The sequence below is a fragment of the Schistocerca americana genome, chromosome 8 (genome assembly GCF_021461395.2).
Source record: "Schistocerca americana isolate TAMUIC-IGC-003095 chromosome 8, iqSchAmer2.1, whole genome shotgun sequence".
Lineage (NCBI taxonomy): Eukaryota > Metazoa > Arthropoda > Insecta > Orthoptera > Acrididae > Schistocerca > Schistocerca americana.
Window position 1 is genome coordinate 416,805,758 of NC_060126.1, and position 27,044 is coordinate 416,832,801.

Below are 27,044 nucleotides of genomic sequence, written 5' to 3' on the forward strand. Positions count from 1 at the left end.
TGGGTGGAATAAAAGTGGCGTAGTAGTTACGACGTTGGACTACCCCTCATGGGGAGCTCCGTACAAATCCCTGCTTGGTCAGGTAGCATAAGGTTTTCCCGTGATTTCCCTCGTGTCGAATATCGTTGCTGTATCGTATTACAGGCTGGCGATAAAACTCTGAGATAGTGTCGCATGACTACGTTGGACTGCGAGCGATTTCTAAACTCAGCTACTGCAAATATCACAGTCACTTTTTTATCGGTCAACCACTCTGCGCGAAAGCAGGGAAGGCGTGTTGGGACGGAACTAGTGGACCGTTTATAACTGTGCATTGTGTTCAGCAGTTCTCGCTTCGGGCGATAGAATTCGAGTGTTTAGTGGAGAATCCAGGGGACTGACTTCGTAGCAAGTTTCCCTTTCCGAATGCGCACCTTTGCATACAGTGGGTAAGATGTTTTAACAAACTGCAGTGGTTGCATTTCACAAATGCTAGTGTGTGTTTTGTGGCAGACTCCAGTAAGCGTTTTGAAACAATAAAAAATGTGATTAAGTGGAGAGATTGATGGTACGTTACTCAAACGTCATCTGATCTTGTCTCGGTTTCCATAGCTCTGCCCTACAATGCAGGAGGTATCTATGTCTAGTGCTTAACGATCCATTGAGCATTCAATATGCAATTTCACGGTCATGAAACCAAAACAATCGTATTTTGCCATTACAGGCCACCGTTTCCTTGAATCGGTTACATAAGATTAGACTAATACTTCTAGAGACATCGCGCACTAAATTACAGAAGTAACGAGATGGCTGCATAACGTACCCAACCCTGATCATCATACGTGACAGATTTGTTGGTTATATTAGTCAGAAAGCTTTGTCATACTTAGTTCCTCATGTACGCATTTTGTTGATATGCCTGTAGATACAACTATTGTACATAACAAGCGTTCTAAACTATTTTTTATTCCTCAGACCGAACGCTAGTTTGATGTTCCTCCTCTTGCTATTTTACTTTGTGCAAGTTTATAATATCTGCATAACGGTTGCATTCTACACCTGTTTGAACTTACTTCCTTTTTTCAACGCTTGGTCTCCCTCTACAGGGTGTTAAAATAAACATCATTACCAAATTAACTCTTCCTTGATGTCTCAGGCTGCGTCCTATCAACCTACCGCTTCTGTGTTTCAAATTGTTCCGTAAAGGCGTTTTTCTTCCCCGTTGGATTCATTACCACTTGTATAGTTACTCTATCTGTACATTTAATTTCCATCAGATTGTTGGAACACTGCACTTCAAAATCTCTTATTCTCTTCTTGTCTATGCTGTTTATCTCCTACGTTTCACTTTCACAAAAGGCTACAATGTAGGCAATTACTCCCAGAGAATACTAACAGTTCAACTTTTATCCGATGTTAACATATGTCTCATTTTCAAAAAATCTTTTCGTTATACTTCCTCGGTACTTTTTAAACACAATAAACGTTATTAACATTCTTCACCTTTGTTCTTTATGTTTACATATTTGCAATTCTTTGCCGCAAGAGGGCTCCGACTTGTAGCATGTAACATGTCGGTGTCTAACTTAACTGTATCGGTGCCTGAGAAACTACGTACTGTAATCATGTTTCGAGTTCTAAGAGCCGTTCACACATGGAGCATCCACTCCTTCAGCATAATGCCAGAGCACACACGAGTGCTGCGACATCTGCAACAGTCCGACGCCTTGGGTTCACTGTCATCGAGCATCCGCCATGCAGTCCCGACTTGGCCCCAGCCGATTGTCGTCCGTTTTCAAAATTTAAAGAAAACCCTCGAGAACTTCACTTTGATAGTGACGATGCGGTGCAAGCAGAGGTGAGGTTGTGGCTTCGTCAACACAGTAAATATTCTACACTGGCTGTGTCAACGAGCTGATTTCTCGTTGGGAGAAATGCGAGCTCCGCCAGGGTGAATATCTTGAGACGTAAATATGTAGAGATAAAGAACAAAGACGTAGAATGTTCATAAATTTGTTTTATTTAAAAACCAATAGATAAAAAAATTCGGAGACATTACTTTTCAGCACGCCCACGTACTTTCAGTGTCTCATTTCCGAATTTAATTTCCAATGATAATCTCTTTTAAAGACTCTATCCATTCTGTTCTACTGTTCTTCCTAGTCCTTCGCCATCTCTGATAGAATTACAGTGGCAACACAAACGTTACAGATTGTTTTCGTTTCTCTTAAGTTTAATTCACTTCTCAAATTACACAGTGGTTTCTTTTGCTGTTTCCTCAAGGTAAGAATTGAAAAATATCGGCTGTAGACTAAAACAATGCGCCACTCTCTTCTCAACTACTGCCTTCCTTCATGTCTTTCAACTCGTAGAATTGCAGTCTGCTTTCTCTGTAAGTTATACATGTTCTCTTTCTCCAAGTTGATTTTTTCGTATGACATTACATGAACGTCTCACTGTATGAGATTGCAGTTTTTTTCGTAATGACAGATATTTGGTACTGCTCTCTTGCACACGTATCTCTCTCTTATTCCCGATTGGCATCCCCTCTGCCCCACCACTAGCTCACCTGATACTTGGCTGAAAATAAACGAGTCTCTGTAGTGGCCCAGGGTAGAGAATGAAAAGTACAAAAAATCTCAGTTATTTGATGAATATATTCCAGTTTATCTTCTCCTATAATTCATGCCTCCTATACCACCATCTAGTACAGTGCTTCCCAACCTTTCAGAGACAGTTACCGCAGGAAGACATCAAATGTCATCCAAAAACCTAAACAAAATTCAAAACCTAATTAAGCAGAAGACTGTAAAAAAACTTAACACTCCTACCTTTAAAGTGATGAAGTATTTATTATACTTATTTAACATTCAAATAAATGAAAATCAGTTTTTCTAGGTTTTCCCCGAAACCAAGGAAATATTAGTCAATGGGTGATTGATTCTGCTTATTTCTAGCAATCCTTTTTTATTTTTGGTGTGATGTCCGCTCTTTCACAGCAGAAGTCATATACCGAGCTCATTCAGTTCTTCATTTCTTTTCGTTGCTGCCGCAGTTGAAAGTCGAAGTTGTGGCGAATGGAATTAGTGTTCTTAAGAGTTCCACCAATAATATTAGCTACTAAGGCCAGACCGTTCTCTACAAGAACGCCAGCTCTGTTGTCTGAAAATCTGTTTATAATGTGGTGCCTTCCGAAGGGCCAAGAAATTGTATTTTGGCTCGAATTGCGCTACCTGAAGATATTCGTCCGTCCACTGAAACATATCTTAGGAACGAGATCAGTATTCCAAATCTGAAAAAAGTACTAATGGAACATTTTACTGGCGGCAAGTGATTATTACCACTAGGGATGAACAGCAACCGGCCGGTGTGGCCGTGCGGTTCTAGGCGCTACAGTCTGGATCCGCGCGATCACTACGGTCGCAGGTTCGAATCCTGCCTCGGGCATCGATGTGTATGATGTCCTTAGGTTAGTTAGGTTTAAGTAGTTCTAGGGGACTGATGACCTCAGAAGTTAATTCCCATAGTGCTCAGAGCCATTTGAACCATTTTTTATGAACAGCAAAAGCATTAAAGAGAAGAGGAAAGCTGACGTTGAGTGCTGTTGGAAAACTAAATAAATTTTCAGAATGAAACTTTTAATGTGTATGAAACTGAAGTTTAAGAAACTGTATGGTGTTAACAGTTTTTGACAGTGAGACGTAATCTTATAGGACGAATACTATTCAAAATCTGAGGGTGACCTATCGACAAAGGAGGGATGCATGTTGAGAATTACTAGAAGAGACATAGAAATAAATAAACGGCTTAGGGAACAGGTTAGAATGTGAAACATCTATCATAATGACGGAAAAAGTGGAAGTACCGAGGAAGATGGATGGTTGGCAGCTAAAGGAAGTTATTTTCTGGCTTCCAAGGAATAAGAAAACACTGAAAACACAAACGGATGGAAGGTAGGTAGATGATTTCACAAGATAAGCAGGAGCAACGCTGATTGAAGATTGCAGGGGATTGTGTGTTTATATCTCGGGAATTTTTATTTTCTTCTCAGGTGGTAATTACTCCCAGTTAGAAACCACTGTTCTGGTACTCCCAGAGCTTCACGGTTCTTTCTTGAGTTCGTATATAGTGCACACGGGGCCCCCAAGCTGTTGCAGCCCATCCTTCCTTCCCCGGCTACATTTCCGTTACCCTGCCCTCCCTCCCCATTATCGCTCCTTCCCTATTGCCCCTTCCTTCCTCTCTCTCGGTGTTCTTATTTATATCGGGCTGGATATCCACCTGGTTCCCTGTATTGCTTGCAATTTTGTTCCTTCTGTCTGTTCTCTTTCATCCCTTTTGGCATTTAGTAGGTCCCTGCCTAAGGTTTTGACCTCCACTTATAAATTTTCTTTTTTTAGTGTGAGCCATTTGGGGAGGAACTCCCTCCCTAGCGTGTACGACGTGGATTCCTCTCCACTCTGCCTTCCCCTCTTCCTTCCCTGTCTTAGCACCCATCCACCCTAGTAGGTCACCAGCATGTGTAGTCAGTCCGAGTGGTGGGGCTGTTACGTACCCATCTGGCTGACCCCCTGTCACACTAATGATACCTGAGCAGTTCCCTCCCCATGTATGCCAAGGAGTGGTTGCTTGTCTTCCTGGAGCATAGGGACTCCCGGCAACTGCCGGCGTGCCAGGTGTCCGTTGTTGTGGCTGGCTACCGCCCAAGGGGAGTGCCCCTGATCGGAGTGGGTGGTAGCAGGGCAGATGCTTGGCGCATGAAGCGTATCAAGCTGCAAAAATCTGGCCATTCTCAAACGGCCGTCTCATTGAACGGTGAAGGATTATTGAATGCTGCTTCATATGACCCGGCAGCTTTCCCTTCCCTGGCTACACAGTGGGAGGAGGGCCAGACTCGCCATCTTGGGATGAAACACTTTCCCCGCTACCTCGTCTGGACTAGGACGAATGGTGAGACTTTCACCGCCACAAAACCATTGTTTTTTATGGAGAACATCGATGACACGTTTGGAGGAGTTTCTCAGTAAGATGCAGTCGAACTCCCTGTTGATCAAAGCTGCTTCTGACGCCCAATCTGCAGCTCTTCGTGCTTGTGATCGTTTTGGCAATGTCCCAGTGCTTATTACCTCTCACCAGTCTCTCAATATGGTCGAAGGAGTGATGTTTCATAGGGACCTCATCCTGACAGCTGATGATGAACTCTGGGCTAATCTGGAGTTATACGTAGTTCATTTTGTTCGACGTTCGCAGAAGGATCGCAAAGACAACCGCACCGATACCAGCGTATTCTTTTTGCATTTTGGAGGGAAGCCCTCCCAGAGGAGGTCAAGATTATGTGCTATCATTGTGACGTGAAGCCATACGTCCCACCACCAATAACGTGCTTTCAGTGCTTGCGTTTTGGACATATGTTTTCCCACGGCACGGCAGACCCTCTGTGTGGTGACTGTGGACATCCACTCCATGAAGGAAGCCCCTGTGGTCTGCCACCTTTGTGTCAATTGTCATGACCGCCACTCCCTCACTCCCCAGATTGCCCAGCTTACAAGAGACAAAAGAAGATCCAAGAGTACAAGTCCCTGGATCGCCTGTCTTATACTGGGGCTCGCCAAAAAATATGAGAGACTCCATCCAGTGATACTTTGTTCAACGTTTGCCCCTCCTACCTCCTCATTATCCCAGCCCCATCCCCCTTTACCCTCCCCCTCCCCTGCAGTTCCCATGACCTACCATCCATGAGCGAAGAAGTGCCCCCCTTCTTCGGCACCTGCCGGTGATGAGGCTCCCGCCCGGGGACCCTCTCCCGACGTCTTTCAGACCGGAAGCCTACTTCCACAACTCGGCCATGAGACGCACCATCTATGCATCCAAGATCGCCCACTCTTTTACGGTTCTGCATCTTGCAGACATCTGTACTCCCTCTGTGCCCTGCCCTCCTCTACCTCCGAAAGAGAAGAGAAAGAAACTTAAGTCCCAAGACAATGCCGCCGCCCCCCGCCGGTGGCTTCGGAGGTGCCATTCCCCCTCTCTCCCCCTCACAACCTGTGGTCTAAGGTCTCTGTCGCCCCTATGGTTTTCCGTCGTCTTACACATGCCATCCTTACAGAGTTCCAAGGTGCCACCATCTTCTACTCTGATGGTTCTAAGGCGATTGATAAGGCGGAATATGCTTTCATTTTTCCTGCTGACTTCGAACACCATTTTTTGCTGGGATCATGTAGTGTGTTCACAGCACAGCTCCTAGCCATTCACACAGCCCTCCATTTTGTTTCTCAGGCCTCCCTCCACATTGTTTAAATTTGCATCAAATCAGTGAACAGCCTGCAGGCTATTGACCGATGCTCGCCACCCGTTGGTCTCTGCTATCCCTGACCTTCTCTCCGCCCTTGGCCATGCCGCCTGCTCAGTTGTCTTTCTCTGGGTCCCAAGTCATGTGGGCATCCCAGGGAATGAACTGGCTGACCGTTTAGCTAGAGAAGCAGATACTTAACCCCCACCCCCATTCTGTTCCATGATTTTAGCTGCAAATACGCGAATCTACCTCAAATCTCTCTTTGCCCAAAAGTGGATTGACATCTGATGCGCACTTCTTCCACTCCTGTCAGAAGGAGTCAACTATCTTACACCGTCTATGCATTGGTCTCACCAGGTTCACTCATTGTTTCCTCTTGCGTAACGAACCACCCCCACAATGTAGTTGTGGATCCAGACTGATGGTACCCCCCATATTGGTGGAATGTTCCCTTGTTTTGGCCCTTCATTGTAAGTATAGTCTTCCAGATTCCTTAAATTTAATATTGGCAGACGATTCATGGACGGTTAAAGTGGTCCCCAGTTTCCTCTGTGAAAGTGGTTTTTATTTTCAGACACAATGTTTTGCTTTGCTCCTGGATCGGAGCAGGGCCTCTCTTCAAGTTCAGTCGGTCAGGGACCCATGACCACTCCCCCTTGCAAAGATCGCTCTTTTACCCCTCTGTTTTTTCAGTTTTTAAATTTGGTCTACTCATTTATACCTTCTACTGTGTGTGTTTTAACTTTCTCGTTTAATAGTTTGACTCCTTTCCATTTTTAGCGGCCCCCTCGCTTCCGTGTGTAACTTCGGAATCGCGTGACTGATAACCTAGCCATTTAGTCTCGTACCCCCTCAATCAATCAGCTGATCAAACATTGTTCTAGTACAATGTGAGTTATTCCCAGACGTCATGACACTTGTGGTATCACGCAGTTCCCTCTTCTAGTTACTGTTGTCTACATGCTATTTTCTTCGCCTACTCTGCAGAGGATTACGTCATTTCTTGTCTTGTTGATGCACGTAATTTCCAGCATCCTTCAACATCATATTTCAAACTCTTCGAATCTATTTTGTTAGTAGCGCGTATCAGGATCGGAGGGACTTGCACTGTTCGAGGCTCAGTGTTTAAACATCTCTGTGCTGAATCCCGAAACAGACAGCTGTAACTTCAGTAAAGTATTCCGTTATCTGAGGTCTTTGTGCGGTTCTCTTCAAGTTTCTGCCGCCCCTGGCGCGGAAGCGCATGCCAACCGCAGCTTCCTGCAGTGGCCCGCTCAATGCTGTCTGCGAAATCTAGTCTGCTGCTGACGGCCACTGACAGTGCAAGGCATGTATTCCAGGCACACACTCCGTCTGCCTTCCTGGTGAGCTGCTTTGTACGAATGACTGATTTGAATGGAACTGGGAAATGTCTGTCACCATCTCGTAAATTTTATAAACAACGCACATTTTTCTACTTCAGTCACTCATCAGTATTAGTATTTAGTTTGGCACGATGCATTTCAGCAGCTTGCTGTGATGATCAGGTATCCGTCTACTACTTGTACATTAGAGCGTTTTCTCCGACTCCATTTGCTGTTGTTGTTTGATGAACCAGTGAAGTTATGTTTCGAAGTTCCGTTAGTGAGAATATACCATGATGTTATCTTGGAAGTCTTCCATTGGTCCGTGTTTGCATACAAAAGCAACAATATGGGACTTGCGGGTCCGCCTTGATGCAAAACCTGGATGCGCTACCTGAAACGAGAAGATGGAGCAACAAATTTCGAGATAGCTCTTCGCCAAAACTAGAAAATTTCGCCCTCGACCATCAACAGGAAACGTCACGATCGCTCACTTTAGGGATGCAAGATAGGGTAATTTTGGTGCATGACGTGGAAGTATTTATTTCATGGACGTGAGGCTATTCAGTGCCTAACTTTCCGTCGTCCGGTGCAGGGGAACCATCAGAGGCTTTAACGACTCTCAAACGAGCTCCGCAATCCGAACCAACTGTTGCGTGGATACATGTAAACAGTTCGGTTTGTTGAGCTTCTTTGAGATTGTAATGCTTTTTGAGTCATTAAAGTCGCTGATGGTACTCCAGCCTTGGAAGATGAAACGTGAGGCAGAGAATTATGCCTCTGACACGGCCTAGTGCCCATCAAATAAATATCAACAATAACGCGAATACTGGCCGTGCAAGCTTTCTCTCTCTAATTTTCATGGAAAGATGATTAAAATAGCCACCAATTCATACTCAAAACTTCCGCTCTGATATCAGACGGAAACTACGTTATCTACCGACTGCAAATGTTTTGTTGCAACGCAGCATTTCTCGTCCATGCACTACCCGTTCAGACATAGAAGCATAATATGGAATATGAATGTTTCGAAAATGCGCCTTACTCAACAGATGTCGCCCAGAGCGCCATACATGGGTTCGGCCGGTTCAAAGACGCTCTGGAAGGTTATCATTTCAGAAGCGGTGGAGAGATGAAACGCACGGTGATTCTGCATTCAGAACCAAAAGAATTCCTCTCACGAGACTCCAGGCACTTGCGAAGCCGTTGAATGCGTACACTGAAGTGCAAATCTTAAGGGCGAAAGTAAATTTCACATGATGTGTCGCAGCCAAGTAACGCAGCTCGATGAAATTCGGACCATACATGGAAGGATCTGCTGCGGCGTAGTACCCAAGGCAACTGAAAAAAAAAACCGAATAGAAATGACAAGTTTATTCAGAGGCAATATGTATACAGAAGTCTGCCTGTGCGACAACCACGGAAAGCAGAACATGCTCTGTAAAGTGATCTCATGCTGGCCACACACAAGGTTGGTAAGGAGTTCTTGTGGTAATGCCTTTCATTTACCCACCAGCTCTGTTGACAACCGCTGCGTAGTCATTGGCGCATGTGGACGTGCTACAGTACGTCTCCCCAATGCATTCCTCACGTGCCCGGTGGGAGGTAAGTCGGCTGAACGGACTGGTCATTCATTCGCCGAATATCTTTTCGTTCCAAGAGCTCAAGCTGCGCTGTTTGATGGGGTCGCTCATTGTCATCCATAAAAATGAAGTCAGGGCCAAATGCTCCCCTGAAAATACACACATGGAGAAGAAGTACTGTCTCACAATATCACTGAGTGGTGATCGTACTATGTTAAAAAATCTGGATGTGAGGACGCCCATGCAACATTGTGCCTCCTCACACCGTAACACCTGGACCACCAAAACCATCCACCTCTCACCATATCAGGATATGTTCTTAATCACTACTCGAACTGTATCTGCTCCCTTCCGAGAAGAGCACACGACCCCACTCCTTGTTGGACCAGTCCATATGCTCTTGACACCATCGGAAGCGAAGCAGCCGATGTGCAGGTGTCAATGAAAGACAACGTACTAGTCATCGACCAAAGAGACGACGCCCATGCAGTTCCTGTGTCATCGTGGAGCTTGGTATTGAATGTCTTTCAGTCCTGTTAAATACGATTGCAATTCGCGCCCGTTGTTAGATGTGCGTCGCTTCTTGCCTGTTACACAATGTAACGGCCATCTGCTGCTATAGTTGACCGCTGTCGACAACCTGCTCGTTTGGGCAACAGTGCCTTTGGTTCGGAACGCTCTCCATGCACATCAAACAATACTGCGAGCATTACCAAACCGCTGAGCTAGTCTCGTCACTCTGTCCTCCTTCCAGGTTTTCGATGATTCTGCCCCGTGTGAAGTCATCCAGATGTCGTATTGCTCCATGTTGCAACGAAGACTACCACAGTGCAGTTTAACTGTTCGCTGATTGACAAACACTGTTTATTCCTGTTCCTTGAACTGCCTCGTATTGCGGGGCCAGCCCCATTCGGCGCTGTAGTCAGGATGACGTCACGCCATGTGATGCTTAATTTTCTGTGCACGACTGCAAGACTTTTGGAAAAATGCTTCCGCGCTTTTATTCGTTTCCACCGAGCTGTTAATGTGTTATATTACTTTACCTCTCTGGTCCTGTTTTGGAGAGCAATGTACATCATAGGAACTACCTCGAATGATAATACATATGTAATTATTCCGTATTACCTCATTCGCATAATAATAAAAATTAAAGAATGCATTTGAGTAATCGTCATAGGCCAATCTTGTGGAATAATGGAGTCTCTAGACCCTTACATAATAGACTTGATTGTTCACTAGGAAGCGAAGAAAGGCATACTCGAGACTCAGACGTTTGATGATATTAAAAACGAATAAACAGAGATTTAGCTGAAATTACGAAAGCTATCTAAATCGTTTATTAACTCTCTCGTCTCCATACCAGGACTAAGAAGATAGCGAAGTAAAGCCCTCAAAAATAATCTCGTGAAGAAATTTGGCATTGGAATGATAACGGTTTTCCCAACAGCAGCTAGTGAGACGCAATAACGAATGATAAGACAAGAAACAAGATCATGGTCACGAAACGAGAAACATGTGTGCATACTGAAAACTGCGCTCTTACAGAGAATCTTTGTAGGAAGAGCACAGTATTTAAAGGAGACGACAGTTCTTAGAGAACGTGTATAATGACCTGAATTTGTACCAAATTTTAGTTAGCACATGTGGAAGCCTTACTCATGGACTTGCTCCCCATTTTAGGCACTTTTTAAACGAGCATTTTCATTGGCGCCTCTTTTTTCCAGGGAACCAGAACCGGGAAAGGTGGAACAGTGGTTAAGGTGCACGACACGCTCTCGAAAGGAACCGTTGCAGTCTCCACCTGCCATTTAGATTTTGGTATTCTGTGCTTCCTTTAATTGATAAAAACGAATGTATAGCTCCTTTGACAAGCATACAGTTGATTTCCGTTCCCATCTATGTTCTATCTTAGCTTGGATCAGTTTCTAATGACTTCGTGTTTGACAGGAAGTTAAACCCTTGTCTTTCTTCCTTCCATCAAATTACATTTAACGGGTTCTCGCTGCTGTATCAGAGTTCGCAATAACCACTCAACGGGAATCCTCTTAATATGACTGTGTAACTCATTACTAATACACAATCTTAGAACGTAACCCATTATCGAGAAAAACAAATCAGCAAAAGAAATAGCTATTGATATTCATCAAACTTCCTATTGCTGCCTTTGCAGCAAAGCGAATAGACTATTCTAGAACAGTGACTTTATTCGAAGATCAGGTCTGCTGTTTATGTGACAGCTGGCTATTATAACCCTGCATAAAGCAAAAAGTAATATCTGGTAGCGTAATGTTGCATCTCAGTACACACAATTTGCTGTTCCACTCGCAACTTGGTTTTAGGAAAGGATTATACAAAGGAAGTAGAGTTCATTCTTATGTGTGCGTAACATTATTAGGGCTACACGATGGGTGAGAAGAGTAGGTATTTTCTTTGAATTAACAAAATCATTTGATTATGTGGCCATGTAGTATTAATGCTCAGGTTCAAACATTATAGGATTAGGGGAAACACTTAACAGTGGTTCACTTCACATCTATAGAGTAGGAAGCAGGTTTCCTCCACTATGAACAAACAGGGAAGAGATCTGAATCTGTCTGGGGTCATATATGGAGGAGGGTACCACAGGGCTCTGTTGTGGGTCCATTGCTTTTCTTGTTATGTACATTATGCCACAAACATGACGTATCACAAACATTGCTGTCTTTGTGGATGACACAAGTGTTATTGTGAAAGACATGGGACGTCACATAAATGATGTAGCTGGTAGGGAAGTCAATAAAATTATCATGTGGCTTTCAGAGAACACATTAACACTTAACTGCAACAAAGCGCAATATGTAGTTTCTGACACGAAAGACTTTTAAAAGCTGAATATTGCTTCCCATACTTGTCAAGCAGTATGTAAAGTCGATCATTTCAAATTCTTTGGCCTGATTTGTATTGAACTGCAATAAAAAAAATCTCCTACATACAACTTCGCCATTAAAGAAGCAGTTCTACTTTCCTTCAATGACATCAATAAACGATTACAAATATTTTGACCAACGAGGGCAATATTTACAGCTTCATTAATAAAAGCACTCCATCCGAACAGCACTCTGAAGGCCCAATGGTTCCGACCGACCGCCGTTTCATCCTCAGTCGATTGGCGTCACTGGATGCACATATGAAGGGGCATGTGGTCAGCACACTGCCCTCCCAGGCGTTGTCAGTTTTTGTGACCGGAGCTGCTACTTTTCAGTCAAGTAGCTTCTCAGTTGGCTTCACAAGGACTGAGTGCACCCCACTTGCCAACAGCGTTCAGCAGGCCTGGACGGTCACCCATCCAAATGCTACCCAAGCCCAGCAGCGGTTAACTTCGTCGATCTGACGGAGCCTGCATTACCACTGCGTCAAGACTGTTGGCTTAATAATAATAAAGTATTTTGAAAATATCAAACTTAAGTAATATTTATGTTCATACATGTCGCATAATTCTGTTAAACAAAAACCGTCAGTTAAACTGATTTGAAGCACGTTTACTGTTTAATGTACTGGCGGCCTCGAAGATGATTATTCGGAGCTCCGTCTCAGTTGGATGAGGATGGGGAACAAAATAGGAACTGTTCCAGCATTCGCCTTATGTGAGGTAGAGAAACTACAGAAGTCAGAAAGGGCGGTCGTGGATTTGAAACACGATTCTCCCACATGCGATTATTGCACCAACCGACTCGTTCTGACAGCTTCTATGATTTTCTTATAGTTCATCTAGTATGGGGAACGCTTCTTCGTAAGATCATCATTCTGTACATTTTTTCAACTCTGCTAGTGAGCGACAGTGTACTTCGGTCTGACTTCGGCTCCCGTGAAAAATATTGGCAGGAACGTTAATCAACTTCGCTTTCCCTTTACGTCCACTGGTGTCATCTAGCCAGAAAGAAAGAGCTGAAGGGCTTGTATTAGAGAAGTGGCCACCACTTACCTTTGTCAGCTCTCTTACAGGCATCGCGTATTATCTCTAATTAACTTTCTATGTATTTAACGTATGCATGTGTTCGGAGTGGTACCCCGGTGTTTCTCAAGTGTGCTCCGGATGTAATATATCCTTCGTGGAGCTGTTTCTTTGGTCCAGCGCAGACATTTATTCGACGGAGGAGATGTTAGGAAGGCGCGTTTAACTAGGTCACGGCGCGCTTTCTTCGGCTGTGCACTTAAAAATAGTAACTGCCGTTACTGGTGCAATGAAAACGTAGCTGGTTGACGTCAGTGCTGATTCTCGAACCAAGAAGGGCTTCTGTCGGCGACGTAGGAGTAAATTAGAACAAAGACGTCACAGAAATAACATCAATGCGCTCCCATTTACCTTCGGATGCACTTGCTCAGTTATGGAGAGACTGAATGTGTAACGATAGAGCGTTGATGGGAAAGGGTAGACGATATAGAGAGATAATGGTAATGAAGAAGAGAGAGATCTTTCAGATGAACTGGGTATCAGTTCTCTAATAGAATGCTACCTGGATGTATATTCTTGGACAAAAGACACATGATTGTCTCACAAAGAACTGGTGCATTATCGTCTGCCCCTTTCCAGTAACTTACCTGGGCGCTAACACTGCAGTTAATTCAGTGGCTTAATTTCTACTTGCAGTATGACTTTGTACTACTCCCAATGTTTTCTTTTAATAAAAACTACTACAAAATTAATCTTACTGCACACTCAAGGAATTTATCATTTAGTTTCATGGTTTTCTTAAGTGATTTTACTTTCTTTTATGTTCTTGGTGCTTGTATTGATTTGTGATGTCGTTTTCTAACATTTCTGCAACTCATGAATATGTTTCAAACGTTCAGTATTAACGTTATGAGCGGTATGAAATGGAATGATACCCTAAAGTCAGTAGAGGGGAAGCTGAGTGAAAGACTCAGATTCGTTTACACAATTACGGGAAAGCGCACTGCATATGTTTGGGAAAGTTCAAAAATGGTTCAAACGGCTCTGAGCACTATGGGACTTAACATCTGAGGTCATCAGTCCCCTATAACGTAGAACTACTTAAACCTAATTAAGCTAAGGACAACACACATCCATGCCCGAGGCAGGATTCGAAACTGCGACCGTAGCGGTCGCGCGGCTCCAGACTGAAGCGCCTAGAACCGCTCGGCCACACCGGCCATCGTTTGGGAAATCACATACGTGGTCCAATCAGATCGGTCTTCGATCACTGCTCCAGTGTCCCGCTGTATGCAAGAGACCTTTTGATTGGTTTTGTTTTACCGAAACGCGTTTCAGTACCCTCTGTCCTGTCTTCAGGGGTTTGATTTATTTTCTTTCTGAAAATGATTATTAAGTGTTAACATCTCGTGAAGGTTATATGAATATCGGCTTAAAGCTATTAACATATAAAAAGGTGCGATAATTAGGAGTCAAATTTTACGTCAGCTTACATACACAGCTAAAGATAGGCCCCCTACATGTCACAGAGTTGCAGTATTGAATGCTTTACGCTAATGTTACGGTGGCTGCACACTTAACTGCATGTTTGGGTGGTTGGTTGGTTGGTTGGTTGGTTTGGGGAAGGAGACCAGACAGCGTGGTCATCGGTCTCATCGGATTAGGGAAGGATTGGGAAGGAAGTCGGCCGTGCCCTTTCAGAGGAACCATCCCGGCATTTGTCTGGAGTGATTTAGGGAAATCACGGAAAACCTAAATCAGGATGGCCGGACGCGGGATTGAACCGTCATCCTCCCGAATGCGAGTCCAGTGTCTAACCACTGCGCCACCCCGCTCGGTCAACTGCATGTTTGACAAGCGTGCTTGCACAAGTATGTTTGAGCGTTTGTTAGATAAATTTGCGCAAGCATCAGGACTGTCCAGTTAGCTTGATGTTTAATCGAATTACATTTCATGCATTTCAAGCGTGTGAGTGCTTGAGCATAGAATAGGGAAGCCTTTGCAAGCATTCGTCAGTGATTTAGTTTGATTTAATTTTTTATTTGATCCAGTTAATTTTGTACGGTAGTTGTACTGTAATCCAACGCAAGTCACAGAACACAATGTTCTGTGGAGCAAAAGAGAAGAAAAACATCAATACGTTAAGACAGTTTACATAGCGTCATTACCCCAATAGTTTTTGCCGGCCGAAGTGGCCGCGCGGTTCTGGCGCTGCAGTCTGGAACCGCGAGACCGCTACGGTCGCAGGTTCGAATCCTGCCTCGGGCATGGATGTGTGTGATGTCCTTAGGTTAGTTAGGTTTAACTAGTTCTAAGTTCTAGGGGACTAATGACCTCAGCAGTTGAGTCCCATAGTGCTCAGAGCCATTTGCACACCCCAATAGTTAATAAGGGAATAATGTTCCCGTTCCTTAATCCTCCTTACTCCACACATAGGGATTTCTCTTGTTTTCTCGTAACTCAAGCGAAAAGGCTATCAAAGCCAGTGTATCGTCATCTGGTTTCGAAATTTTCTGATAAACGCAGTGATACTTGTATAAGCGTGCTTGAGCCGTATGGAAACGTAATGAATTTGTACATGCTTGTGCAAGCACGCTTGCGCATGGCGTACCTGCCAAGCATGCAGTTACGTGTGAAGCAATCTTTATGCTGAAAATTAGGCCCAAGATACTAATCTGGAAAATAAGATAACTGTGCAATTGTTGACATACCTGACATAACGCTATGTTATATACGTTGGCACGTTTATATCTACTACGAATTCGACAGTGTGTCTTCTAAAGGCAGCGGATTGTTTTCTGTTTTTCGTCCTCTTCACATATGGATAAAACAAGGCTAATCAAAAAGTGTCTTGCTTAAGGCAGAATTTTTCTCCGGTCTTGCATGAATTTAGACAACTGGTATTTTGTTTCAGAAGACAATAGATTTACGGCCCTAAATGTGTACCTGACGTATGGCTCATGAGAATAAGATGCAGTTGCAGTCAAGAGGCCAATGGGAAAGAATAAGAAGTTACTAATTGTAGAGCGAAGTAGCATTCGCTATGTAATGTACAGTACCTTACACAATATTAATTCGTCGTGAATATCTGTTTGTGAGGCTTTCTTTTCTATATAAAAAACGTATGTAGCAACTCTTAGCTTTTTTCTATTCCTAACGCAGGTGTGATAGACATTTCTGGTTGGTGGCAGAAATCTTTGTTGGCTGCCGTTAAGATGAGTGGTACTGTATTCTCCTCTTTAGTGTCCATCCCCTGCCGCTTTGCTGTGAGCTGTCTCCGGCCTGTGCCACAGGCAAAAAATACGCTGCCTGCCAATCGATCGAGCTCGTGGGACGCCGTCTTCTACGACTGCTTGTCTTGTTACCTCTACTCTCCTTTCTGCGTTTCCTCGCGCTCTCTTTTACAGGATTGCCGTCGGCGGCTACAGTAGCACCGTACAGAAACTGCAATCGCCCTCCTGCAACCAAAGAAGTGCGCAGTATCGATGACCATGTAGACAACCACTCTGATGACAATGGCTTTCGCGGGAGAATCGAGAACCTCTGCGGGTTTATTTAACTCTGCTGTCGCCTGTGTTACTCGACAGCTATGGAAGGCGACAAAGTGCTTAAGGGGCTCCGGAAAGGCTCAAAATCATGAAAAGTTCAATTTTTACTTTTTTGCGTTTTCTGAATCTGCAGACTATTACCTTTTAATAGATATATAATTTATTCAATTCCGAAGACTACAACTATTTTTAAATTTTTTTTTTTGAAATGTGTTCTACATGGGCGTGACTCACTGTGGCGCTGTTAAACTGCTGTCAAATGGTGTTATTATTAACGTCCGTGTTCCTCAGGTACATTTTAGTGATGTGAGATAAAGTATGTGTTGCGGCTAACCTGTGATGGTTCAATATATATCGCTGGTGTGATTGTCGATTGTTTCATGTTTATTTACTCTGTCGTTATCTCGAAAATATTCGTAATTAATTCTGTTTCTTGAGTCTCTGTTTTGTTGAAGTATAATAATGAGTAAAAGTAAAGTTATTAGAAATCCTCTGAAGGCTTTTAAGAAAAGGAGAAATGTTGGAAAGCCAAAGGTATGTGTTATTACTGTAAACAATAAAGACGATAACCAAGTGAGTGAACCTAACCTCTCAAGTACACCTGCCCATAGCAGTCAAAGTGGGAAAGAAAATACTTCACAGAAGAAGCTTGGTTCAATGAGTGAAAACTGTGAATGTTTTATGGGCGAATCGGATGTGAATGAAATATTTGATATGTCGGTTCTCAAAGGAATTTTTTCAAACTGTGTAAGATGTATTCATTGTAGTGAAGTTGGTCTGGAACTCTCCATAATAAAGCACGTAGGACTTGCTAGTGAAATACAACTGAAATGTGATAAGTGTTCATACATGACCACCTTTTGGAACAGTGTTGCAGTAACTGCAACTGAAGAAAATGGTAGCAAAATCTACGAACACAACAACGAGCGATGCTTGCTTTAGACAAGGAACGCCTTCGGGCTGCAGACAGGGCTGTAAAGAGTCTAGAAATACAAGCAAGAGTAAACAGGAGGAGGAACAAGAGGAAGCTGGAGGAGGAGTTTGCAGAGGATGAAGATAATCCATCCTATGGACCTGGAATGCACTAAAAAGTTAATCCAATCTTTGTCGCTCGATTCCCAAAACTTTTATTTTCTCATACTAATTACATGTTTTGTAAGGATCTTCCAAACATATTTGTTTCAAACTTTCAGTAAATGTTACACAGTACCTTCTGCATAATTTAACACAGCCTTTTCCCAAAAAACTGTATATTTTTGAATATATAAATAAAAAATTGCAAAAAAATGTTGTGAATTTTCATTACAATTGAAAAAAAATCATCTGAACTAAAATTTTGTAAAATCCCTGTGCTAAGTTGTAGCCCACATTCCAATAAATAATCTGTAAAAAGCTCAACTTCCTACCTCAAATACTTTGTGAGGAAAGATGTAATTTATAAGCGTTATTTTAACATTGCAAGTATAGGGCGTTCCGGAGCCCCTTAAGACAATTAGGCCCGTACACAGGAGGGCCGATGCAAAATCGTCATCCGACCATGTTGATTTACGTTTTCCCAAACTACTCGAAGCGAACGACAGACTGGTCTTCAGATAAGAGACGACTTCCGTTCCTCCATTATTCTGCCTCGAAGGTAAACACGCCGTCGCGAATACTGTCGATGTCGACAACGTGTTAAATTCTTCGTTTACCTTTGTTATACAAGTCTTACTACAGGTATCGATTGGATGTTCTCCACTTTTCTCGTCCTGTGCCTCTTCTTTAATCTGCTAGTAGCTTCATCCTTTTTTAATGACATCAAGCATTTTAAGCTTTCTTCTCATTGTCCTTTAGCTGCAGTCTTTACTTTGATGACTCTTCTTTCCAGGTAGTTCCTTAGCAAAATATGTCCCAGCAAAAGATATTTTCTTTTACTTGTCATTCCAACTAATATTAATGGTTCGAATGGCTCTGAGCACTATGGGACTCAACATCTGAGGTCATCAGTCCCCTAGAACTTAGAACTACTTAAACCTAACCTAAGGACATCCCACATATCCATGCCCGAGGCAGAATTCGAACGTGCGACCTTAGCGGTCGCGCGGTTCCAGACTGAAGCGCCTAGATCCGCTCGTCCACTCCGGCAGGCAACTAATATTATTTCCTCTCCCATCCTTAAAGTGCCGCAGCTTTCGTCATTCTATCAGTCTCTTTCATTTTTAGCATTAGTCCCCACAACGGCATTTCAGGACTAAGTTATTTTCTTTCAAATGGTTCAAATGGCTCTAAGCACTATGGGACTTAACATCTCAGGTCACCAGTCCCCTAGAACTTTGAACTACTTAAACCTAACTAACCTAAGGACATCACACACATCCATGCCCGAGGGAGGATTCGAACCTGCTACCGTAGCGTCGCGCGGTTCCAGACTGAAGCGCCTAGAACCGCACGGCCACCAGCGGCCGGCTCTTTTCTTTCTTTTTGACTGTTCGTGATTCGTTGTCGTAATACTGCACTCCACATAAAACACTTGATGAATCATTTTCTTAATTCTATCGGAATTCAATGGAAAACATTTCATTTTTAAAATGCTCTAGCCTGCCGTTGTGGCCGAGCGGTTCTAGGCGCTTCAGTCCGGAACCGCGCTGCTGCTACGGTCGGAGGTTTGAATCCTGCCTCGGCATGGATGTGTGTGGTGTCCTTAGGTTAATTAGGTTTAAGTAGTTCTAAGTTTAGGGGACTGATGACTTCAGATGTTAAGTCCCATAGTGCTCAGAGCCATTTGAACCATTTTTTTAAAAAGATCTTTTACCCATAAATTTCCTCATTTCCTGTACACGGTTTCCATTTTCGATCCCCAAACTTCCCAAACACTTACAAATTTTTTCTTCTTGCAAGATCTTTGCTTCCAATGATGTTTTCAGGGAGATTTCGCGATTACTGGTTGTAATCATTTTGCTATTGCCTACATGTATTCTTGTTTCGCATCTGTTTTTACACTTCTACATCCTCTCGGGCATAAATTGTATGTTTTCCTCTGATTCTGCCAAAAACTTGATCATATGAGTATTCACTTGTCATTATCCATTCTCCTGCTACAATTATGGCCTCTTGGTTTTTCTAATTCTTTATCTATCGTATCCGCCGCTTATCTTAAAAAGCATTGATGACAAACGACACCCTTTTTTAATTCTAACCCCCCTTTACTATCGAACTGTATTTCAGTCTGCACAAAGATGAAGGTGAGAGGAAATGACAGATTATTCAGTTTTATAGATTCTCTTGTTACCTTCCATCATGTGTATGATTTTTACTGTCCTCTGCAGATCGTCGACTTTCCTAGAAAATGAAAATGAACATTGATTGAAGCAAGACTTTCGAAAATACATCCTGTCTCACGTACATTTTCTTTTTATTTTATTTTATATTTGCATAGCGTAGTCACAGCACAGGAGGCAAACCTGTAAAATCCAAATTTTAGCCGGAGTTTAAAAGAAATTGATTTTGTGAAGATGCCGATATTTGCTAGTGTACTTGCGGATAGTTTTGTTCTAAATTTCTCACGAAATAGTCACAGACTTTTAAAATGTGAATTCTGTGTAAATAATTTGCATTTCTGTGACTGTTAGAAGTACCAGTCAACAGTAAAAGACACCTCGACTCTCGTTAAAATACAAATTTATAGCAAAGACGAACAAAATTCTCAAAAATTACTTAGCAAACAAGTTTCCTATCAGTCTGAAATCTTGAGGTCTCAACGAAGAAGTTTATATTTGTTATTCAGTTTCATTTTGACGCAAGTGCTTATTGCCGTCATCGAAGCTGATTGTTACCAAGATGTTCATGCTACGTACTTGAAAAACGTTATTTAGTTATAGACGTACTTTCCATATTTGGATGGATCTAACAATTTACTCGTACGTTAAGACATAATGTATTGTAGCTTACTGGACTAGTATCGCAGAAGAGCGGGTTTCAAATTTTTGTCAGACTATCTTCGTTGTGGTCTTCCCTGGTCTTTCTAAATCTGTTGAGGAGAATACCGAGACTGTTCACTTCAAATCGACGCGGCTGCTTTTCTCCCTTGCCATTTTCATACCCGGACTATTACTCTGTCAACAAGGAACATGTTGACGACAGGACTTCAACCTTAGTCTTAGTGAAGCACTCACAAGTCATGGTCTGGTGTTGATATTGTAACTTTGTAGACGTACACGCTACCAGCAGGTATGTGAGAGCTTAGAGTAGGAATTCTCTGTGACAGGTTGAACGGCACCAAAGTGTATTGGTACCGCTCATGTTTAGTGTGTTACCATGCCCGATAGTATACGAAGTGTGTTAAAAAAGTATCAGACGTTTGGCTGGGCAAAAAAAGAAAAAGTATAGCTTCCCTGGAGCGTTGAACAACCCGCCAGGGTAGCCGAGAGCGCTAATGCGCTGCTTCCTGGACTCGGGTAGGCGCGCCGGCCCCGGATCGAATCCGCCCGGCGGATTAATGACGAGGGCCGGTATGCTGGTCAGCTTGGATGTGGTTTTTAGGCGGTTTTCCGCATCCCGCTAGGCGATACCGGGCTGGTCCACAAGTCCCGCCTCAGTTACAAGCCTCACAGACATTTGAAAACGTTCGCACTATTTCTTACCTTACACTCGACGCAGACAGCTGGGGTACACTACTTCCGTCCCGTGGGGTTCGGGTGGCGGCAGGAAGGGCATCCGTCCACGCTCTGCCATTAACACTGCCAAATCCGTCATAACAAAGCCGACCCCGCGTTGGAGCGGGACAAAGGCCCGAGAAAGAAAGAACCTGGAGCGTTGGACACTTAATCACCCTCAGAGTAGTTTCCTTGGGACTCTACACACTGCTCCCCGCAGGTGCCGACATTGTTGGAAACAAGCCGAAGACACCTTTTTCGGAATGGAGTGTAGCTCGGCTGTCGTTGCTGCCATAACGTCCTCTCTTGTCTGAAATCGCGTTGCTTTGAATGGCCTCTTGAGTTTGGGGAACAGCCAGAAGTCGCTGGGAGCCATATAAGGAGAGTAAGGAGCCTGCTGAAACGCAGGAATAAGGTTTTCTGCCTAAAAAATCTGAATCAAGTGCGAGGAATGCTGGAGCATTGTTCTGGTGGATGTGTCAGTTTCCTGTTGACCGCATCTCCGGTCTCTTGCGCCGCACAGCATCACTATGGCGACGGAGGAAATCGCTCCAGTACTCTTTGGTTATTTTTTGATCCTATAGTGCATACTCGTGGTGTATCACACTGCGGGAGGCAAAGAAAGCAGTCACCATCACTTTGACGTTGCTGAGCCCTTGGCGGGCCTTCTTTGGTCTTGGTGACGAGGAATGCTTCCACTGTGAGGACTGGGATATGGTTTCCGGGTCGTACCCGTATACCCAGTTTGGGGTGGCGGGTTGAATACCATGAAGTTACTATATTAAAAATATATCTTTTGCCGTCTTTTACGAGAGCATGAAAACTAGAAAGCGATGGAGAACATACTGACCATAGTTCCCAGTCCGCTAGTCTACATTCTCCTTTTGTTCACCGAAATAATGTTTCTACTCCCTGTTTACTCAGCGGGATCAGAAACTATGACTATGAATGAAAGTTTTGAGTTCTAACTGATAAATGTATATTTTTTAAAAAAGTTCACACGTAAAAAATACTGTAGTAATATTGCTGATAATAGTAATGATGATGATAATAATAATAATAATAATAATAATAATAATAATAATGGCCGGTCGTGGTGGCCGTGCGGTTCTAGGCGCTTCAGTCCGGAACCGCGTGACTGCTACGGTCGCAGGTTCGAATCCTGCCTCCGGCATGAGTGTGTGTGTGTGTGATGTCCTTAGGTTAGTTAGGTTTAAGTAGTTCTAAGTTCCAGGGGACTGATGACCTCAGATGTTAAGTCCCATAGCACTCAGAGCCATTTGAACCATTTGAATAATAATGTCTCTATCATAAACAGCACTAAGAACAGGTCAGAGGCGACCTCTACGGTTAAGTTCCAATGAAAATGGTATTTCGTCCTGACTTCTAAGCAACAATGTTAATAGCTCGTCACAAAAGAGGAAAATAATCTCACCACTTGCCACGCGGTTTTGTTAACATAACGGTTGGCGCACCAACAGTTAGTGTACAGTCTTCGCGAGTTCACTTCCTATTTGTACCGGAAACATGCGTTTAAGAGCAGCGTGACTGTGACGTTATCCGAGGCAGCGCGTAAGCAGGCGTTAGACTGATGCGGACAGAGTGATAGCGAAGTGAAGTGTCATTGCCTCTCTGGCCTTATTTATATATGGTCGCAGCGGACGGCCGAAGGGAACACGTGCCGCCATCCGCTCTATGCCCCGGTAGCAGCCTCGGGCACCGGGGACCAAACCGCACATGAACCCTAGGTTCGGTGTGGGTTGGCGGAGGGGTGAAGTGGACTGCGGTAGTCGTCGTGGGTCTGTGGACCACTGCGGCTGCGGCGGGGACAGAGCCTCTCCGTCGTTTGTAGGTCCTCGGTTAACATACAGTATTTAGCGCCTTCAGTTTTTCGTAAAAACACCGATTTTGACCACTCTGATCAAGCTTAGACTTGTAATAGTCGATTTTGATAAACATTTGCACATTCTGAACAAATTTTGGCTTTCCGTCTTTATTATTTAGCGCCACTTACTTCTGTAAACAATATATTTAGCGAAACGTATTCTTCTGATAAATCTGAGATATAGCAATTTTAACATTAATGTACTGAAGCATGTTTTGACAAAATTTAGAAAATCTATTTTAATGTTTAATTTCATTCGTTGATTATGGCACAATATTTTGTACGCTGCGCACAGACGCGTTTTGGTGATGTGGCGCTACTAGCAGTGAATTGGGGTAATTCCCTGCACACTCGCTCGCCTCTGTATCTCTCAAATGGTACAGCGCTTGTTTCGCCACACTAGGACTCGTCACCGGTGATTATGGTGTTCACGAGGTCATGGTCACTGTTCGTGGAGTACAGCATGTCTTGTGAAACTTCAACACCAAGTTGCTTTTGCTCCATCAGGAACTTCGGCACGAGTTTCGCTGACACTCTCTTCGTGGTCAAATCTTCAGTCATAATGGGATCTCCCAAAAAGTGCTGATGCCTACCTCTTCTGCAATTTTTCTTGTAGTCACACAACAGTCCCGCGTCACCGTAGCGTTCACATTGCCAATGACCTGGCCATTTTGGCGTGTTGATGGCCGATAGGAGCGTGACTCGCTCTCCACGGATGTGCAGTCGTCTTTAGACTTGCACCACTCCTTAATCTGCATGATGCGCTTAGCATACCGAAAGCCGTCTGAATCTTCCGAATGGTTTCCACTTGGCTGTCGCCCAGTTTCTGGCAAAAATTGATGCACTAGCGCTGCTCCAGTTGTTCCGTCATTTCTCTTGCAATGAAAAACCGACCTGAGCACTACACACTATCTCACTCAACTGCTGCGTACCGGCAACTGAGGCTATCGAGGGGAAAAATTCACGCATGCACACGAAGGTTCAAGGTTGGTAAATGCAAACACGTTAGGTTCAAATCCTTCAGGCGTTCGCAAAAAAATGCAAGGCCGGATACTTTTCTAACAGACCTCGTGAATAATGGACGTTAACGGTGTCGGAAGTCAAATGATCACCGAAAGATGCAGAGAATGCCGCTTACTCGTGTGAGATACTGTTACCAGCACCTCACAGGGTTTGAAAGGAGCCTCATTGTGTGTCTGCATTTGACCAGCTGGTCGAATAGTGCTATTTTCAGATTTGTGGCGCCGTCGGATGTAACAGTGGCACGACTTCAGACTGTATGGCAACGTGAGGGAGGCATACTCGTCTTCAGAGGTCCGGTCGACCACGTCTGAACACCACAAGCGCGGACCGCTGTTTTTGCACCAAGCTTATTGTAACCCTTCACATCTGTGCTGCCATCGTAGAGCAGGTAATGGGCTCCCTGAAGCATTCAGTGTCATCACGCATCATTCGTCGGAGACCGGCAGCAGGCAGACTAAGCAGTTACCGTCACATGCGTAATCTGCCATTAATGTCACAATACAAACGACTGCATTTTGAGTGGTGCCGTGACACGGAGGAGCGGACTGCTGGTGAATGGCGTCGCACTGTATTCAGCGATGAATCGCGTTTTTGCGCTAACACAGGTGACCATCGTCGGCGAAACATCTCGGCATCGTCGTTTCAAGAAACCCAAAAAACCCAAATAAGGGCGGCTGAACGAGAATTTCAGCCTAAATTCTCCTAGTGTTAGCTATCCGTGATCTTAAGCCAAGTGAAATATAAGAGTACCAGTTATTTCCTTCCCTGGAGAATGAATATGGGTGAATACAATACGTCTATAGCATTTGTATAAAGAAAGCTTTTGACAGTGTTGACTGGAAAACTCTCTTCGAAAGTCGGGCAGTATAAGGGATAAAATACAGGCAGCGAAAGGTTAGCTATAACTTGCACAGAAACAGACTGCAGTTACAGGAGTGGTCAGACATGAAATGGAAGCATTGGTTGAGGATGGAGTAAGACAGAACTGTAGCCTACCCCAAGTACTGTTCATTCTGTGGATTGAGCAAGCATCAAAGGAAACTAAGGAGAAATTTGGAAGTTGAATTCAGGTTTAGGGAGGATAAATTAAAAAGAAAATGGTTATTTGTCAAAGGCGTTGTAATTTTTTCTGGGTCGGGAAAGGACTTGAAAGAGTAGTCGAATGGAATGAGTAGTGTCTTGAAAGGAGGGTAAAAGGTAAACATCAACCAAAATAAAAACAATGATAATGGAATGTAATCGAATTAAGTCAGGCGATGCCGTGGAGCTGAGTTTACGAAAAGAGACACTAACGGTAGTAGGTGAGTTTTGCTATGAGGGGAGCAAAGTAACTGGTGATGGCCGAAGTAGAGAGGATATAAAATGTAGACTGGCAGCAGTAAGAGCAGTATTTCTGAAAGAAAGGTATTTGTTGACATCGAATATAAGTATGTGGACTCACATAGAAGTGGAATATGGATAACGAGCAGTTCATGAAAGAAGGGAATGGAAAAGTCTTTGCAGTGCCGTGTTACAGAAGAATGCTGAGGGTTGGTTAGATGAGTAGACCGATGCACTAATGAGGAGGTACTGAACCTTAGCGGGGAAGAAAGAAATTTATGGCACAACTTGACTAGAAGAACGAATAGTTGATAAGACAGGTCGTGAATAGCCAGTTCGGTGACTGAAGGAACTGTGGAAAGTAAAAATTGTAATGGTGACCAAAGCATGCATGCAACTTGGCAGGTTTGAGAGGGTATGTAGTGTTATTGTAGTGATTAAGATACGGAGTCAAACTTACAAAGAAGTCGGTAGTATGAGCCCACTTATCAGTATGACGTTGTATCCCGTATGACCTAGATGCTCGCACTAAATCGGTTGGGAAGAATGTCATAAAACTGTTGTATCATCTTGAGGCTAGCCAACCCACAATTTCTGTAACTGGTCTTTGATATCCTGGATACTGCCTCTGGGGCAGAGTGAAGGGTATCTGTCGGTGATTCACGTGCACAATTAAGATAGTTGAATAAATAATTAATAAATAACTTGGCCATGTTTATCCCAACGGACGTAAAATGGTAGTTCGGGAAGGAATACGTAAGCATGTGCTCTGGTAAAAATATGACGTTTATTCAAGAACAGCTGAACACAATAATAAGTTAAGCAACTAATAAATCAGTGATGGTTGCTGTTCTTCATAACACTTTCGTCTGAATTGCAAAGTCACATTTAAAACTGCGTCTTGGAGACCCCAGCACGATTTATTATTAATTATATAAAGGTCGCAGAAATCTTTCAGTCGCGACATTCACGCACTTATACACGTATAATAGAAATTCAGGATAAATATAAAGACGAAGAAAAACTTCACCAGTGTGCGCGTGGGTGACAAACGATCGTTCCCTTATGTTGAGTGCACGAACCAAGTGAACTAGAATTCACCGATTCGTCACAAACAGAAATTTCGGATAAAATGAGTCCTAAAATTCAGAATAGCTAACCAAATTGGACAGGATATATTAATGTGAGATCCGTACGTAAAACGCGCTGAGACTACAAAGACACGTAGAAACTAGATTTCAAACTGAAATCTAAATATCCATGTTTCAGAAATCTGTTCAATTATACCATACTTGCGAGATCAACAACGAACTAAATCAGACTGAGCTGAGAGTCCACATGTTTGAACAGAGGTAGAGCAGAACGATGGCTTGCATTCGTGGCTAAATGCAACTGCTCATAACGTTCCGAAATTAGCAAGAAAAATTCCGCATACCGCTGCCTGAGCGGCGAGAGCAAGATATTAATTTTGACTTGAGCTGAAATCTACAAAAGTAACATAATGAATCA

At 43.5% G+C, this 27,044-nt stretch overlaps 1 protein-coding gene across 2 annotated transcripts in view; it reads left to right on the forward strand.

Moving 5' to 3' along the window:
* Positions 1-27,044, forward strand: part of LOC124546032 (mitogen-activated protein kinase-binding protein 1) — a 922,513-nt gene that overhangs the window by 311,527 nt on the left and 583,942 nt on the right. The window lies entirely within an intron of this gene.